Raw genomic sequence first — 7012 nt, 5'->3', positions numbered from 1 at the left:
GGCTGCTGGGGCTGCTGAATGAGGTACCACACCGTGTATTGTCTCTCGGTTCTGGAGGCTGGAAGTCCAACTCCGGGTGCCAGAAGGGCCGGGCTTCCTCTGACACCAGCTGGGAGGCCTCCCCAGCTTCTGGTGGTTGCTGGCCATCCTCGGTGTTCCTTGGCCTGCAGACCCATCACTCCAACCCTCCCCCTTCACTTGGTCCTCTCCCTGTGTCCTGTCACCAGATGCTGCCCATGACATCTATTTTAACAAAAACTGATTGGTTGCTAATAAATAAAAATGGAAAAGTTGACACCAAAAATCTGGATTTGGGTAGGTAACAGTGACCCGTGTGCCAGCTTTGCTAGAGTGCAGGTGACTGTCTTCTCACACACACGAGTGTAAATGAATTCGTCGTACCCTTTTCTGAGAGTAAACACAGAGAAAGGTGCGGGACACGGGATGGGGCCCTCGAGGTCGGAGGTGAGAGGGGACACCTCTGTCTGGGGCGGGATGAGGGGACCCGAGCCCCTCAGCACCTGGGGGTGCTCCACGGGCGGAGTGGACCTCAGACCCTGCCAGTGCCGCCCCGGCAGCGATGCTGACGCTCAGAGCAGCGCCCTCACTCCTTGGCCTCTGCACCACCCTCGGTCCAGCCTCTCAAGGTGCCCTCCTTCTCTGGCACTTTCCTCGGGCAACAGAAAGGTTTTTCATGGGATATTTTGGAGTTTTTTTAATCATCTGTACACGTTTTGGCTAAGGAGGTGTTTTCTGTGACTCCCAGCCATGCCTACTTCCATCTGGTTTCTCGTGGTTTCCAGGACAGTCCTCGCCCCTGCACCGCCCCTGACCTCGAGGCAATCAGAGCTCTGATTTTCAGGAATATTTCTCACCTGCACGATTCTGCACCCCTTAGAGCCTCTGCTGAGGAGAGTTCTACAAATGCCGTCCTCATTCATTTTTGTTTATACAGCACAGCAGGAGGCATTTGTCCACATCCTTGTTCCAAGGCAACACCGTAGCTAAAATTCCACTCCTCAGTTTACCCCCACTTTTGAATTTCTTGGTTGAGGGCCATCAGTTTCTTAATTTTTTAAAAGACTTCCACCACTGACACATAGCATTTGGCTTTTTTAAGGGCTATTTTCGACAAAGCTACTAATCTTTTAAAAACGATTTAAGTACTATATATACACAAGCTAAAGGTTCTATCCCTGATGAGTTGGAACAATAAGAAAGCGCTGAGTTTCAGCTGCTGGGAGGTCAGCACGGTGGGGTCCCTGGGAGGCCCAAGGTTCTGGGTCCACACTGGGTGAGATGCACCCACACGAGCCTATGAGGCACACATTGCTGTCTGTGTGCTGGAGAGGGGTGACTAGAGCTCAAAGCCCAAGGAGCTTGTCCAAGGTCACTCAGCTACTATAGGGCAGAGCAAGACTGCACTCGGGCTCCCTCACAGCAGAGCTGATTATTCACAGCCTCTGGCCGGGTGACCACCTGCCTCACACCCCCCACTCAGGGGAGTCTGGGAGGAAACACCCTCCTATAGGGGGTGGGGAGCAGGGTGGGGAGGGAGTTAAGAAGACACACCTTTAACTTTATTTGTTTGTGGATTATTCAACTTTGATCCAGGGCCAATTTATTACCTTGGTAATTCTTAAGGAGCAAGAAAATTTTAAAATCGATCCATCCATACAAATAAATATTTGAAGCCTAAGAGAAAATGAAAGAAATGGAGGCTCAGCAAAACTGCATTATTCCATGTCATTGACTTTTATAATCTTTTTTTTTCTTTTTTGGCCGCATTGGGTCTTCGTTGCTGCGCGCGGGCTTTCTCTAGTTGCGGCGAGCTGGGGTTACTCTTTGTTGCGGTGTGCGGGCTTCTCATTGCGGTGGCTTCTCTTGTTGCGGAGCACGGGCTCTAGGCACGTGGGCTTCGGTAGTTGCGGCACGCAGGCCCAGTAGTTGTGGCTCCCAGGCTCTAGAGCACAGGCTCAGTAGTTGTGGCGTGTGGGCTTAGTTGCTCCGTGACATGTGGGATCTTCCCGGACCAGGGCTCGAACCCGTGTCCCCTGCATTGGCAGGTGGATTCTTAACCACTGCGCCACCAGGGAAGTCCTATAATCTTTTGAGAATAGTTGTAAATCAATAGATGTTGAGAGTCTGTGGTGTTGGCTTGGCTGCCATCATCTTGTTGGAACAGAATTCAGTTCTGGATTTTGTCTCCTGTGTATCACTGCTGACCTTACGAATTTTGGGGGTGTATTTTGTAAATTTGCATACCCGAAGGATGGCAAGCCCCTTCAGAACAAACTACGTTCGCATTGCACCTTTATCATCTGTTGTCTGGGGCATCTTGGGCAAAGTGCGTAAAATTCTCATCCTGGGTCTGAGAACAACAGATCTTTTTTTGCTCAGAAAACTAAACAACTGGAAAACAGTTAAGACATAAAAGTCACATGAGAAGTACACAGCTTAACTCAACAGTCAGTATTTACATAGTTAATATAAAGTGGATCATTAACATATAAATATATTTGGAGAATGAAAGAGGAAAAAATAGAAGTAGGTAGTTGCGTTAAGTTCACAAAAATCCTGTGAAAACATTGGCTCTAAAGTTAATATGTACCAGAATCATCGACTAAAATGGTTCCAGCGTTGCCACTGGGAGTGGGGCTTAGGGTGGGGCTGCTGTTTTTCATTAGAAACCCATAATCCTTTATTGTCAGGGTTCTTAGTTGAGACGACAGAATCCACTCTAGCTTTTTTCTTAAGAAGACAGGAGTTTAAGGACTAGCTGGAGCTCCAGGAATCACAGGGAGATGTGAAGAGGCTGGGTTTCTACAGTGGTTCCACACTGGGCTGCAGAAACGGCCACTGCCTGGACGCCCACTGCCCTGCTGAGAGCGGCAGCCTCCTCGCCCCAAGGAGGCGAGGCTCCAGGTCAAAGGTGTGGGAGGTCAGGCGATGGGCAGAACCCACCTCCCACGGTCCGGAGTGGTGCTGAGAACCAGCAAGGCTAAAACACTGCTGGGAAGGCGGGTTTTTATGACATGGAACTGTTCAAACGAATTTTATTTTTTGAAGCCAAGCATACATATTACTTTGATGAAAATAAAAAAAACTAAAAAAGAAAAGGGCTTTGTGAGCTGGAAGTAGAGCCAGCTTCTAGGCTTGTCAAGTACTTTTAATAGGATGAGTTGGCATTTTCACGTGGTAGGTGGAAAGTTATTTGAAGGTTGGTTTTTAGCTCACTTCATCTTAAGGGATGCGGTGTAGCCCTCTTGCTGGCTGTAGTCAAGTACAGGGGAGGCCATGAGCCTGGTCCTTACCCAGGAAAGAAAGGCATTTGCAAAGCCAGTGCCTCTCCCCCGGTTTTGTTCCGAGCTCCTGACCTCCCCTCTTCCCCAGGCCCCTTATGATCGACATGTGAAACTTGATTATCCTAAAGCAGTCATCTGAAATCGCACTGTGTCAGGTCAGATGGCTGACTGAGCCTGGCCAGGGACAGGTGCCCATGGAGGAGGGAGGAAGTGGACACTCCAAGGGGCGTATTTATAGCAGTTGGAGTTAAAAATACAACCAGCCTGTTCCCAAAGCCTGGGCCGGACCCGATGGCGTGGGGACCTCTGTGGTGAGTGAGCCTCACGGTGCCGAGGAGCAGAGTGGGGTGGGGAGGAAGGCCCCTCGCCACAGAAAGCCCCAAGAGACAGCTTGCCCAGAGGTCTGTGATGCCATGAACACAGGTCCCGGGAGGTGACTAGTCACCGGCAACCCGAGGTCTCTTCCCACGTCTGGCTTCCTCGCCAGCTGGAGCTTAGATCGTGGAACACCGAGGGGAGCTGCAGGAACGCATTGATGAAATCTGCAGGGCAGGGGAGGACTTTCCAAAGAGCTTCACATTTAGTCACGGTATTTTCCCCCAAGTTTTACTGAGATATAGTTGACATATAACATTGTCTTAGTTTGAGGTGTATAGCATAATGATTTGCTATATGTATATATATGTCTTGAGGAATGACATGGTGGTAAGTTTCGCTAACAGCCATCACCTCACACAGTTACTCTTTATTCACAAGTTGACTGATTGGCAAGTTTGTCACTGATGTACATTGTGTTGTATCTATTGAAATGCGCTTCTGGAAAGAGATGGAACATTGGTGAAAACTGCTTTTGTGGTAAAAACATTGTTGCAAATGACAAAAACCACTTTTTTTTTTTATGAGTGTAAAATTTTTATTCATTTCTTTTGGTACAAACTAGTGTTTATTTAAAAATAATATTTAGGAATTTATACTCACAGGACATGTTATAGTTAACATCCAAAGACAAAAAATATTTCTTGACAATTTATTATATGCTTAGTACTAAAAAGCTCCGAAATCTGAACAGTGTTGGTATTACAACATTAGAGAGTTGTTTTTGGCTAATGATAATTATAGAAAAACACTGAAGAAAATTTCAACCATTACAATCGGTAAAGGTATAATTTTATATATCATGAAGGACAGTAGTCATATTTAGCAATAGCCTCATTTATAAATTAGAGTATACTCACTTCGAGGTTGTATTTTGATGCTGTTTCTTTTCAATTCTCTTCTTGCAAATAACCAACAAGGCAGAAACTGCTTCCAATTGACAGTCCAAACAAAGGAGGAATCATGGCTAACCGTCTGGTTGCTAATATTTGTTAAAGGCAAATTGCAAACTTCTGAGTATGGTTCAACATCACCAAAAGGAGTAAAGTTGCTCCCTCTGACCACCTTATTCCATGAAAAAAGTGTACTTTGACTTCTAAAATGGATTTCAAAAACTCAGTAGAAAGATTTAACAACTATCAACATTTCCAACACTGATTTTTCTAATACCTAGAAACATCCACTTAGAGGTTGTAAGACTAATTTGAAAAACTGAATACTATTATACAAATGTAAATTATTACTATTAGCTAGTAGGAGTAATCACTTGATTCTTAATCCTGTTTATATTTAATTATAAACATAAGACTGATTTTTATAATAAAAAGATTGAAGAACATCTCCATCATGTGTCTTTGTTCCCAATAATCCCTCTCAGATAGATCTGTGAATACAGAGCACAGTGTCGACATACCTTTCATTTCAAAGGCCGAAAAAAATGGGCCTTAAGTAGTGAGATCACTTCTATTAGGCTTTATATTAGCATCAATTAATGAGTTAATCAGTCAAACGAGTATCAGTTGATTTAATCTCGCCCAAATGAATGGATCTCTGTTGGTTGATCAATGCAATAGAGAAACTCTGCAGGTAAGAAGTATCCAAGAACTCCACTATAACTGGGGTGGTGTCATAATGGTAGTGTCCACCTTCTTCATGATGACTGAAACAATGAGTGTGCTCCAAATCACAAATCAAACCCTGGGTCTCTGGAGATAAAAACTGGCAAACCAAAGGATGCTTCATCTCATAAAAACGTAAACATTTATTCAAGTCTTCATCAGAGTTCAATGGGCAGGAAGAAAATTCTGCCGGCATAATGTGAATCTTCACTTTTCTGAATCACGCAAGTACCTCCCATTCCTACAGGCTTATTTCCATAATGTTTTTCAAGAGTCTGTCTCATACAAGTCACAAACTTAAGTTTTCCAGTTCTTCTTTTGGCTTTCACCTCAATGACCTTTCCAGGTTGGGCTTCACTGGCAAAAAGATTAGCCAGTAATGCACACCCCAAATCATGATATTTCTCACTGTATTTCTCTAGTAGGCACCCTCCCTCTGCCGAGTTAACACGAGCAAAGTAACTTCCATTCACAGGAGGTTTGTGTTCACTTTCTGTTTGAACAACTGGCATAAACTCAGAATTGAATCCAAGAGTCTGAAATGGGCCTGCTCCTGCTCCAAGAACAAAAGCTCCAGGAAGCTGGATTTCTTCTGCGATTTTATTTAGATCATAAACTTTTTTTTTATTTATAAGAGGCAATAAGTAAGGCACACCTCCTACTTCTGCAATTCTAGTTTTCCCACAGATACCTTTTACGGGAAAGGTAAACGGCTCCTTAGTCAAATTAGGGCAATCAACTACAGACACCTGGACATCAGCAAAGTTATCCGTTAGCCCCTTCTGCTGAACTCCAAACTCCGGAACTCCGCGCTCCAGCTGCCCTCCTTTCCACGTGCTGCCTCTCCCCTTCTGCGCAGGTCCTAAGCAGAGGCCCCACCCCACGCTCCAACGTCCCCGAAACCGCTTTCTGAAGGAAGAAAAAAGGCTGCTGGGAGAGGCGGGGAGCGGGCCTCTGCCCGCCTGCGGGGACCCAGTGCAGAGCGGGTCCCGCGTGAGGCCAGGGACGCGGATGCAGACCTCTGGGGCCTGTCGCAGGCCTGGATTAACTGACACACACGGCAGAGAGCCGCCAGCTCCCAGGTACTGCCCGCCACCGTCCACCATCTAGGGAATGCGGCCGGGGAGCCCCTCACACACTGCCCTGGGAGCGGGACGGGGCTGAGAAGAGGAGAAACGCGCAGGGATGAGGCCTGACCAGGGAGCGCCCAGGGGACCCACATGTGAAATCTAAAAAAAGATGGGTGGTTTCTTTTTTCAAGAGAGAAAGAGCTGGGAAGAAGCACACTAATAGGAGACCCGAGTGTGAGCGGACATGTGCCTCCTGCACACGCTGCTGGGTTGATTACTCACCGTGGCCGGGCCGTGGGGTCAGGCTTTGCCCTGGGGAGTTGGGCACTCACAGTTCTGAGTGTTGAAAAAAATAGTCTCATTGCGCCCATGGGCACCTCTGGATGCTCAGAGGGAAAGGAGTCAGCAGGGTCCTCCTCGTCAAGCTGCCCAGAGACCCTGACTAAAGGGGAGAATTATGTGTATTGAACCCCCTGCGTTCTCTCCCCCTTTACTCCTACCCACCCCTGCTTCCCAGACCCCAAAGCAAAAAACAACACAAGAGTGACAACGGTGGCCAGCTTACAGATAGAGAGCTGTGAAAAAAATCCAAACTAGATTTTCAAGTCCACCCTGTTTATGCGACTTGCCAAGTGGTTAAGTC

At 46.6% G+C, this 7012-nt stretch overlaps 1 pseudogene; it reads right to left on the bottom strand.

Moving 5' to 3' along the window:
* Positions 1 to 5205: 5205 nt before the first annotated feature.
* LOC133084571 (ester hydrolase C11orf54 homolog) lies at positions 5206 to 6405 on the bottom strand (annotated as a pseudogene).
* Between the last annotated feature and the right edge of the window lie 607 nt (positions 6406 to 7012).

The sequence above is a fragment of the Eubalaena glacialis genome, chromosome 2, assembly GCF_028564815.1.
Source record: "Eubalaena glacialis isolate mEubGla1 chromosome 2, mEubGla1.1.hap2.+ XY, whole genome shotgun sequence".
Lineage (NCBI taxonomy): Eukaryota > Metazoa > Chordata > Mammalia > Artiodactyla > Balaenidae > Eubalaena > Eubalaena glacialis.
Note: the sequence above shows the minus strand (reverse complement) of the source record. Positions and strands in the feature narration are given on the sequence as shown.